Source organism: Danio aesculapii, chromosome 9 (genome assembly GCF_903798145.1).
Source record: "Danio aesculapii chromosome 9, fDanAes4.1, whole genome shotgun sequence".
Classification (NCBI taxonomy): Eukaryota; Metazoa; Chordata; class Actinopteri; order Cypriniformes; family Danionidae; genus Danio; species Danio aesculapii.
In genome coordinates, this window is record NC_079443.1 from 16,712,458 (window position 1) to 16,725,168 (window position 12,711).

Sequence of the window (12,711 nt, forward strand, 5' to 3'; positions counted from 1 at the left end):
TTTACATTCTATTGTTAGATTATAACAGTGAAATACTTTTTAAAATGTTTATATGATTTTATATGAATGCTGACATGCGTGTTCGATTCAAAAATATATATTTTATAATATATGTTACATAAAATATATATTTTATTGATCTTCGCGGATCCAGAATGTACATAATATATATAAATAATAACTATATACATTTATGTAGCATATATAAATAATAATAATAATAATAATAATAATAATAATAAATTATATATGCTATATACAGTAAATGTTGTTACCATGAGGCTGAATGAAATATATATCTGATGTAAGGTATTTGCATATTTTTTAAATCGAAAATGTTTAATATAATAATATTAATAATAATAATAATAATAATTATTATTATTATTATTATTATTATTATTATTATTATAAATATATTCTAAATAAATTTTGTAACCATATATTATATGCTATATATTATGTAGCCTATTATATGGTAATAAATGCTATATATTTTTGAAATAAAAAAAATTTATATTATTATTATTATTATTATTATTATTATTATTATTATTATTATTATTATTATTATTGCATTTTGCCCGAACATCTAGCTAAACCGATAGAGCCATTGAGATGGCAAGAGCGCTTGGGGCTGTCAATCAGCAGCTCGAGGCTCCGCCCCTCCACACTAAACTCATCTGATAAAACACGGAGAGCCGAAGGAATCAAAGACGCGATTACACCGCCGTCCGTTACCGCTGGAGCATCCGCACCGGTCCCGAAGCACACATCCAACGCTCTCCTCACCAAAACACGAAAACATCAGCGACTGGAAGCGGTCGCGAGGAATATATTACTCTCCTAACAGAACAATGAACGCGGGCTGATTTCTCAGGTAAGCCGCGCGCCCGACTCTGTTATTATAGCAGCGATTTGTGAACGCAAACCTCAAATAACGATTGTTGTGTTGCGAATGGATGTTTATGTTTTCGCCTGCTTGTTTTTCCCATTAAGCCACATTCAAGCTCGCCGTCATTTACAATACGCTGGACACAATGCTAGTAAAAGACGCGATATGAAATGAACTGAGCGCGTGATCCAGCTGTGCGGTTCGGCAATGATGGCTGAACAACACCAGTGCGTTTTGTTTGTAAATTACGTTGTTGCGTTCAAAACACACACACACATAGGGTTGAGTTCAGGGTGCTTTATAGTCCAGACCCTCTGCATCATTTGGTGTGCATGCTGAAGTTCAGTTCAATACCTTGAGGCAGCCCTGAAGTGCAGACAGATGATTGTATGAACAGGATACGCAAGACCTCTTTATCTGCCAGGTGAGCATGCAGGGCAGAACATGTGCTGACTGGATGATAGAGGTGAAGTTTGAGATTAGTATATAGGCTCACTTACAGATTTCAGTCATGTTGGAGATTGATACATGCATTCTTGTGTTAGAGTGTGCGTGCATTCTAAAAATGTTCTAACAGATATTGCAAAAGCAAAGCTAGGGAGGCCATACATTTGTAAATAAAATGGGAAAGGCAGTGTTGTGCTGCCGTCTTGTCAAATAAATTGTTTCCTATCGAAATGTATTTTACAGTTGTTTTTGATCTCTGAATGATAGTCCACACAGCGACATAAAAATAGTGTAAAATCTAATTGCACTGAGAAAGTGTTTGTAAACATCATAATTAATGGAGCATTTAAACAGAAGTTTGGTAGAAGGAAAACAATGGAAAATGTGGTATTTTGTTATAGTGTTAAAAAAAAGTGTTCACAGTCGTCTCAAGCACTAAACAATTTCCGAGTGAGTGAATTGTTTACTTTGTTAATAGTACGCTAATATCACTAATGTAGATGTTTAGGATAATTTATGCACCATTTAATGTCGTGTTTATTAATATATATTTTTTTAACCCTTTGACAGCCCCTCTACCAAACGATTGACCATGTTTTGACTGTTTAAGTTTTAAGTCATTTAAAGAACGACTGTTTTAAATAATGGTTTAACCCAGCATTGTTGGTTTACAAAAAATAAATATTTAAATCAAGCAAACATCCTGTTGCACTACTTCACTTGATTTTGGTTTTATTGTAAAAAAACAGAAAAAAAAAAACAAAAACAACAAAAACAAGAAATGTGTTAAATGAGAATCTGAAATACTTTAGGGCATACTTAAAAAAAAAAAAGTTTTATTTTGATTATTCTTTTAAAATAAATTGGTCTTACACTTGATTTTTTCAGATTTTTCATTGAATATGTATTAAGTCCGGTACTTTTACAATAAACTGACATATCAACCATTTGGTAGAGGCTGATATTTTAGAAATTATGGCATGTTTTGAAAAAAAAAAATGCATTCAATGTGTTAACCAGCGAAGTGCAATCCAAAATTTTTTTTTCTTTGTGGGGTAATTATTTAATAGTGTAATAATTAGTTTAGAAACAGTTTTTTAAAAGTTTTTTTTTTAAAGGTTTTGTAATTTTGCTTAGCTTTTTGTAAATTGTATTATTGTTTTGAATATTTTTCGTTTTAAATGATTTCTTAGAGTTGTAGTATTTTTATTTAACCTATACTTATCATATACTTTAAACTTTAATCAATGACACTGTAGTCCAGTTGCATTTGTTTGATTAGTGGTTTGACAAATGCGCTTTATAGACCCCAATTTACGTTTTAAATAACACACACATACTATATATACACTACCGTTCAAAAGTTTGGGGTCGAATTTTAATTTTTTATTATTATTATGTTTTAATCGGTAAAATCAATTCAAAATCAATTCAACAAATTTAATAACACTGACAAAACTAGACCCTTTTGAATTGATATGACCAATTTTTTTGAAGAAATTTATTCTGTTCATAAGATGGGCTTTATTAATTGAAAAAAATTTAAAGTTTGAAAATGTATAAAAAAATTTAAATAACTGCTTATTGTATGTAGTTTCAAATGAAATGATGACTCTAGTCATTATTGGTTTTATTACTATTTCATTAATAATGATATTAATTTATTACTTATTAATATTTAATAAAATAATAATAACATTATTATTCTTATTCTTTAATAATAATTAATATTAGAGTGATTTCTGATGGATCATGTGACTGAAGACTTAAGTAATGAAGCTGAAAAATCATCTTTAAAATTACTGGAATAAATGATTAAATTAAATTATAAACCAATTTTGAACAGTTATTTTATAGTGCAATAACATTAAACAATTTTACAATTTATACTGTATTTTTGATTAAATAAATGCTCCCTGGCGACGCAGTGGTGTCGCCTCACAGCAAGAAGGTCGCTGGTTCGAGCCTCGGCTGGGTCAGTTGGCATTTCTGTTTGGAGTTTGCATGTTCTCCCTGCGTTCGCATGGGTGGGTTTCCTCTGGGTGCTCCTGTTTCCCCCACAGTCCAGAGACATGTGGTACAGGTGAATTGGGTAGTCTAAATTGTCCGTTGTGCATGAGTGTGAATGAGTGCGTATGGTTGTTTTCCAGAGATGGGTTGCAGCTGGAAGGGCATCTGCTGGGTAAAATATGTGCTGGATAAGTTGGCGGTTCATTCCGCCGGATTAATAAAGGGACTAAGCTGAAAAGAAAATGAATGAATGAATAAATGCAGCCTTGGCGAGCAAAATAAGCTTATTTTAAAACATTTAAAACATCATGTATATGCATTATATATACATACTATTTGTACTGCTTTTAGAATGTCAATTATAACTGATTTTAATACATAAACTTATTTAAGCTGATTTATTTACTCCCTTTCTTTATTGCTATTAACAAATTTAATAACAATGACTAAACTAGACCCTTTTGAATTTATTTGACCAATTTAATCCATTCCATGCACAACTTTGGTGGACATTGTGCCAACACTTTTTTAATATTTTTTTTTTCTTAGTGGGTGAATCTAGGCGAATTATTTATTTATTTTTCCCAGTATGACAAGAACAACAGTCCAGATGAAGTCACAAGAACAATGGGACAATTTCTGGAGTAGGGAAAAATGTCTATAATGGGTAATCGTGTCTAGAGACTGTGTGGTTTGCTGTGACAATAAAAGCCTACAACTCACACCCCCTGCAGTCCAATGAGATGCTAAGTGATGTTTACAATAAACATAATCTATTGTTTATTGAAATATGCAGCCATTTAGTTTCAAGCATTCATTCTGCATGCGGTTTCTGCTGATGATTTGTGTGGAAGGTGATGGATAATTTGGTTAATCAGTAAAGGCTAAATGTCTTCTTTGTTTGTCATGCATAATGTTAAAGGGATAGTTCACCCAAAAATCTAATTTGCTGTGCACTTACCCTTTGAAAATTTGAACGCTGAACAATATTTACAGCTTTATTACCTTTACTCCACCGTCTCCGCAAACAATGAGCATGTTCACCATTCATAAAAGAAAACATGGTAAAAAAATAGTCTATACTGTCTATAGGTCAGATAAATGTTTCAGATGTGCAGTTTATTGACGGTCACTGCATCTTTTCAGTTGATCAATTCTATATAGTGTCTGTTTGGGTTTTATGCTGTATGGATTGTAAGTAGGGTCAGTGAGACACTGATGGCTTTTAATAGTTTTTAGGTCAGAGGTCATTGCTTCTGTATGTTCAATATGTGTTTGCCCTCCTCATGTAACCTGTTATAGCTTGCTGTTTCCATTGAAGACTTTTTCATGGGACAGTAGTTTAGTTGTTGTGCATGAATCAGAAAGAAATGGATTCAACTGAATGAGTTGCCCAAAGATTATCACAACTTTAGCAATTTCAAAAGACTTGCCAGTTATTAATGATATTGATAACATTATCAACTTGCATTAAATTGTTATATTGTGATATGTAGGCCTGTCGTGATATCTGTTTTTTTGTTGCATGATGTATTGCACCAAAATATATTGTGATAAATGATATTATTGTCATTTTGAGACTATTTTATGACACTCGTTAAATAACACCAGAATGAGAATATAATATCAGAATGCAAGTACACTCAAAGAACACATAATATTTTAGTCTTAAGAATATTAAATTGAATTATAGTCATTTTAATAATTAGGTATTGGAATTAGAATGTGAAAATGCATATCCTAAAAAAAGTGCAATGTAAATATATATATTGCATCACCAAAAATGATTGAGGTCATGTCTATGTGTTGTGCGATACGTCTATATGTTGATTATTGTGACAGGCCTAGTAATATGTACTATTGGATGGGAGTTTTCAAAATGGGCCCAGGTGTTTGGAAAAAAGCAAGTAAAGTGAAAACTACTTAAAATAAGAGACATGACACTAGTAAATATAAGCTAATAATAATAAAAACAATGTGAGATATATTTAAATAAAGATTTAAATAAATAATTCAAAATGTTATAATTGAAACAATTAAATAAATTTAAAATAAATGTGTAAAAAATAAAATAAACTACACTCAAGAGAGAAAAAATGTTGCTTGTTTAAACTACTTATTTAAAATGAGCTGAAGAAACACAATTCTTGAGATTTCATTGGGACAACTTAATTGTTTTTTGTTTAATCCACATAAACTTGTAAAAAACTAAGACGTTAATTCAAGTCCTTCAGTACACACTGTAAAAATGCAGGGTTCCACACAATTCAGTCATGTTGTCCCAACACAAATCGATTAAGTTACCAAATTTATGTGGTTTGAACTTAAAAAAATTAAGTTGTCCCAATGAAATCTCAAGAATTTTGTTGTTTCAGCTCACTTTAAATGAGTAGATTTGAACAAGCAAAAAACCGAATAAATAAATAATGAATAAAATTTAGTGTAATTTGAAGAATGTATCACTGAACAGAACAGACATATTTTCCAAATAATTTGGACCCATTCATTATATTAAGTTTTCACACTATAAATGATGTCTTGCATTTTTGTATGATTATATATGAGATGTATCTAAAGACAAAACCCCTCCGGTTGAATTTTTGATGCACTGTAAAAAAATGCTGCATTCCACACAATCAATTTGATCAGCAATCAAGTTAATTTATAAGGTTAAGTGTACTGAACATATAACTATTAAGCTGTCCCAAAAACACTCAAAAAATTGTGTTTCAGCTCATTTTAGATCAGTAGTTTAAACAACTATTTTTTGAGTGTACAATAAAAGCAATTATACTTCAGTTTATAAAAGGTGAGTAAACCCATTGTAATATATAGCACTCTTAAGTTGACCTAAACTTACTTTTTAAAAGTAAAGTCAACTAATCGCTTTGTTTACAGTGTAAAAATATGATAAGACTGCCAAATTTGAGGCACTTTAACCCTCTTTCTTCTTTATATAGCCTTAGGGGTTTAGCTTTGTCTGATTGTGACATTGCATTGTCACACAGCAGACGTGCATTTTTCTTTTCTTAAAGCAATAAAGCAGTCTTGGTCTGTGTGGGTGTTTTTCACAATTGAAAAAAGAGAACAGCGGCGCTGCAATCAGGTTGAGGTAATTAGAAGAGGCAGCAGGGTGAGGAACTTCAGCACTACTGATTTGCAGATTTAATCAGTCATAAGTCATTACATCCCAGTGTACACAAAGAAAAATCTGGCAAATATAATTACCGCACAACAAGTGCCGTAACCTTAAACCGCCAAACAATAAAATCACTTAACTAGTACAAGGTCACTGCAGAAGGACAGCACAAACATCAGAGCTGGAACACACCGCAAATGGTGTCATTAGCCAAATCTCATTTCTTCGGTGTTAAGGATCAAATTTTTTATGGTATTCAGAAATCTGTTGCCTAATTGTGCACATTTTGCCTTGCTATGAATCAGTGATGTGACTATTCCCATTTGTTAAGGTGTTATAAAGCTAGTGTTTATGCAGAGTCACTAGTGTTAATGTGTGTTGTCCACAGAAGTATATGTTGTTGACTCTGTGTTTTAAAGGGATCCTATTATTTTACAACACGTTAAACAAGTGTCAGATGTCTTCAGAATGTGTCTGTGAAGTTTTGAATGGGAAGTTGCTGAGACTTTTGTTTCAGTATGTTGATTTATATTCAACTGAAAAGGAAGATTGAGTAGGGGGCAGGGATTTTTTTGTGCATCATTCCCTTTAAGCAAACGAATGGTAAAAAGGGCGTGGTTAAGAATATTGTGGTTGAACTCATCAGAGGACTACAATCCAAAAGCAGAACAATATGGTCTAACATGGATCGGAGATTACAAAAACAAATATTCCCATTTAAAATCAAATCAAAAAGTGCTTCAGGTGTAGTTAATGTCAACTACAACTAAAAAACAACTCAACATTTATTAATTCAGCAATGGAAGATAAGTAAAGTAAAACAATAAGGGAAACCATAACAATAAGAATATATATATATATATTTACATACATACATACATACATACATACATACATACAAATACAAATTTTACATGCAAAAACATGCCTACATTTTCAACAAATACAAATCATTTCTTTTTTCAGTACATTAATTTAAGCATGGATTAATTGATTAACTGTTCATCTAAAGAATTACAATGTGCGCTAGCAAAATAATCATTGTCAATTTTGATTTTACACATACTTTTAAAAGTTTCTGTGAAGTGCTTTGAAATGTGCATTTTTATCCGATGTTTGACATAATTGCAATCAAAATACAGGGCATGTCAGATACTAGAGCGCATTTGATTGGTACTGATGTGAGGAGAAACTGTAATGTGAGGTGACATGAATAAAACTGTTGATCCATTTAGGTGGAAGTGACAAACTACAAGATTTACATGTTTATATTAGTTTTATATCTTCTAAATATGAATGTTGTCAATGTTTTAGAGCGCACTAGCTTATAGATATCCTAATAATACTGATACTTACTCCTAAAAAACTTTTTATTTTGATTTCATGGGACCGTTAAAAAAAGCCTATAGACCATCTATTTTGCTAATGCCACTTTTTTTTGAGTGGAAGCATATTTTGTTTTTTAGGATCATCTTATCTTTGATTTTTGATTTTTTTTAAATTATTATTTTTTATTTTAATGTATTTTTTATATGTTCTCTTTTTTTCTGTACTCCATCTTAATGATTTAAAATCAATTGTAGAAATCTAAAAGCATCTCCAATTAACACAATTATTTCACTATTTTAGTTGGGCCAAGCAGAATTCGTATTTGAATAGTATCTAGTGCTTTAGTATGCATAGGCAATGGTTTATATCATTATTTAATTATGAATACAGCAGTGCTTTTGAGATGTTTATCCAAAATTTGCCAAACTACATTCTACTAAGGCTACACGATATTGCAAAAATTTGACATTGTGATATGTATATAAATTCACCAGATGGATTGAATATCTCTACTAAAGATTTCATTCATTTAGATAGATTGGGATGATGAAGTCTTATTGCAGTGCGTTTGCATAAATTATAATAAATTACAAGCATATATAAATACAACAGAGCAGAGATAAAAGCTAAATAAACAGTGCTTTATGGTTTTCTGGAGAGTCTAACAGTATTCAGGTACCTAAATTGTACAATTAAATGTAAAATAACATGGTCATTATTGTATAAATGATTTAAAAATAATAATATTTAGCAATATCTTTATCTTTTAATACATAATCTAATCTTGTGATGTGACTATTGTGGATACACATTGGGATATCGATACCAAAACAATATGTGAAGCCCTAAATTCTACAGCTAATTACATTTTTTTACTATTCATCAAAAATGCATCGTAAAAAATATTCAGTTTACACCAGGTTTCATTTGTAGAGAATTTAAACTTTGGAACACATCTCTCAGGTTTCATTAAAAATGCATTGATATATTTTCCAAGATAGAACAACATGATTGTTTAGAAGTTGACAGGCTGTTAAAATGAGCACAACCGAGAGATGTGGATGTGAGATTGATGGTGCTGTTTAAATAAAAAAAAGACCTTTTCTGCAAATGGCCAAGCTTGTGCCTTAAAGTTTGTCAACAAATGCTTCAAACAATATCTTTTTGCTTTGTTTTCTGCTTTGTTTTGTCTCTGAAATATTCAGTGCTCATTAATTCTGCATGAAAGGGAAACTCTGTCCAAAGTCAAAACATTATTTTAGTTACTTCAGTTTATGTGGAGATCACGGCGGTCTGTGATTATAAACCTTTACTGAAAAATAAGCTATATGTATATATATATATATATATATATATATATATATATATATATATATATATATATATATATATATATATATATATATATATATATATATATATATATATATATATATATATATATATATATATATATATATATCTGTATCTGTTTATTTATTTATAGTTTCAGTCTGGGTAAAAATATGTGTTTGAAACAACAAATTCAAATAATAATTTAAATAAATATAAATATTGTCTGAAAAAAAGTCATCATTATAATTTATTTTCCGAACAATTTCACTTACTTATTTTGGCTGACGTAATGCACAATTTTTTTTTGGTTAATGCCTAATAATGTATTAAAGTTGTTTTATTAAATGGAGTTAATGCCTAATGCAATTCACTTGTGCTATTTATATAAATAATATTATATACAGTAGTCAACATTCTAAGTGAATCAGATGTTTTTCAAAATTGTCTTAGGACAGGAATAGGTGTTCTATAGTTTTAGGACAACTTTGGCGAAAGGTGGTGATCCACTTCAAATGTTGACTACTGTAATAGTAACTGTAAAACATCTGGCTTTTTCTCATTAACTAACGTTAACCAATGAGATTCAGCATGTACTGTTACCTTTGTCATCCTTTTTGCAATGGGGTATATGCATTGGTGGAAAGAGTACAAAAAAATCATACTCGAGTAAAAGTACCATCACTTACCCAGAAATGTAGTGCAAGTAAAGGTATCTGTTGTAAATATTACTCAAAGTATGAGTAAAAAATTGCCTTTTTTAAAAAACTCAAGAGTAGTGAGTATTACACTGAAAAAGTTGATGTTTCAATTTGTGCTTGTGTGAAAACGCGCATTTAGCGATCGTTTAAGGTCATTTGGTGATTTCAGTCATCATACAGGAAACATCCGCCATCTTCTCATTTGTGACATGAAGTCTAGACAGTCTCTCGGTTATAACCAATTTTGAGAGGATCACGTGGTTATGATTGCTTGCAGTCAGTCACGCATTATTACATTTATGATTCACTAAACAGACGATTCCTAAGCCACTATAAATACACCAAGTTCCATATAACAGCCATCTTCGTTTTGAAGAATCCCCCTTCCCCCCTTACTCCTCCTTCTTTCCCAGTGGTTAGCACTGTTGCTTCACAGCAAGAACGTCACTGGTTCTAGACCTCACCAAGCCAGCTGATGTTTCTGTGCAGAGTTTACATGTTCTCCCCTTGCTAACGAGGGTTTCTCCCGGCTTCCCCGGTTTCCTCCCACCATCCAAAAACATGCAACTTAAGTTAATTGACTAATCTAAATCGGCACTATAGACATGCTCCTAGTAAGTAGTTACCTCTTAACAGCAATCACTATCTGTTCATTAACTGCTACAGCAGGGGAGTTCTCGAGATCTACCTGAGCTCAAACTCCCCTCTCACCTTGGGAGGGAGGCCCGGGCTCGAGGAGGGCTCTGTCCCGGGACAGCATGCCAAACAAGCTTTATAATCAATCATCAGCTAAGTGTGAACTCTTGAAAGACAATAAATTGGTGCCTACAGGTTGAAGGAAAATAGTGGAGTGAAAGTACCGATACAGCACTAAAAATGTACTCAAGTGAAAGTAAAAGTACACGTTTTTAAAACTACCTAAATTACAATTCCTGAGAAAAACTGCTCAGTTACAGTAATTTGAGTATTTGTAATTTGTTACTTCACACCACTGGGTATATGCACACAGACTTTTAATTTCAGTCAGCCAGTCCCAGGGCTTCTGGTGAACTGTCGCTTCATTACAAAATCGCTGCATTTAAGATCTGATTCCTTCAAATAAACAGTGATCTTCACTGCCTGGGTGACATACGATATAAAGTGGGTATCAGACTAAACAAGAAGCACTGCATTAATTTAAAATTTTCTGCACCATGTCTTTGATATATGGAAATTCATTTTACCCCATTATTTTCAATTAAGTTTTTGCGCTAGCCTGCTGCTACTGATGACATCTGTGTTTAAATGGTTTTTCGTCTCTTTTTATGCTTTAACAACCAAATGAACGCTTAAGTCTATTTAACTGATTATATTTGAATTACATTACAACATTGATCATGTAAAAGGAACCTTATGAAATTGAAAATAGTCACATGAACTCTTCACCGGAAGTTCATCATTGGCTGAAAAACACTAGCTGTGCTTATAGCCCATAGAATTAGTTTAAAACATTTATTTACTCTGAACATGTATAAAGGATTTTGGATTTTTCTTTGTAATTATACCTGTTAAAGTAATATTATTTTTGCAACTTGTGATAATTCTGTATACTGTTATAAAAGCTTAAGAAATTAATCACAACATCAAAATCTAATACCATCAGCCTTAATATAATATTTCACATACATTCTTTTTGCTTATCCCTTCTTGGGTCTGCTTCTGCTCCATCTGTACTGATTTTGGTCCCTGTTTTATGTAAGGTGGCATGCAGCCTCATTTATCAACATGCTGTTATGTCTCTGATAAATGGAGTGTCAATGTTTGTCTATTGAGTTTGAGTCTGGCTGCTGAGCTGATGAAAATTGAGTTTTCTGCTCTTTTTTTTTATTTATTTATTTTTTTTTTACGGTGCCCAGGTTTGCGCAATGGTGTGGTCGTGATGATGTAGACTTTGGTGGAACATAATGCTTTTTATGTTGAAGATATTTTTTAATATTCCAATGCAAACCTTAAAAAAGACCATACTTTTAAATTGTACGTTTACATTTGTGATTTGCAATGAATTCCTAATACATCCATTACATTTGCAGTTTAGTTTTGTGTTGCTAGTGTTTGCATTTTTGTTTTTATCCTTAAAATTAGTTTTTGATCAAATGTGCAATGATGTGCCAAGTATAATGAGACATATTTTATATTTAAAGAATTAGTTCACCCAAAATTCTGCGATTGATTAAATTACCCTTTACTTGTTCAAAACCTGTTTATTTTCTGATCTGTTGAAGCAAGTAAGCATTTTTTTTGTGTGAGCAGGAAGTGATGACTACACTGATAATTCTTTCACCAGTCCTTCCTGCGTACTCATCCAGTACTTTTTGAGCTTGTATTTGGGCCATCAATAAAACGCTAGTATCATCTGTTTGCAGGCAAAGTCTGAGAAATTAACTGCAGTTGTCGTAAAGCTAAAAATGGTTTAAATATTTTATTATTAGAAATTTTAGCAGACATTCACTTGTAAATACACTTTAAAAAAAACAAACAAACATAAAACTTGAGTTTTACATTCAGAAATCCAAAAAAATAAAGAACCAACTGTCATAAAATAATATTTTAACAAAAATTAATCATACTTTCCCCAACCAACCACCCACCAGTGCTATCCAATAGTAAAAGTAGGTACTAAAGGCATAGTAAACATATAACTCACAAGTTTGTAGAAAGGAAATAAAAGGGGACTGTTGTTGCGTGAATTGTCAGAGCAAACAAGCGTCGAATGGTGACGTAACGATGTTAATTGAACTGTGTACTGTAACATGTAAAACAGGAACATGAAAGGAACATTCAAAAAGCAACTCATGTAAACACCTTAGTCATATTATTGG

The 12,711-nt window shown here is 31.7% G+C and overlaps 1 protein-coding gene across 1 annotated transcript in view; it reads left to right on the forward strand.

The window, feature by feature from the left end:
• Positions 1 to 671: 671 nt before the first annotated feature.
• The window catches only part of st6gal2a (ST6 beta-galactosamide alpha-2,6-sialyltranferase 2a), a 129,432-nt gene continuing 117,392 nt past the window's right edge, over positions 672 to 12,711 (forward strand). Inside the window, exon 1 of the mRNA XM_056465038.1 lies at positions 672 to 880. The gene's annotated coding sequence lies outside the window, so the exon portion shown is untranslated. The remainder of the gene's footprint in view (positions 881 to 12,711) is intronic.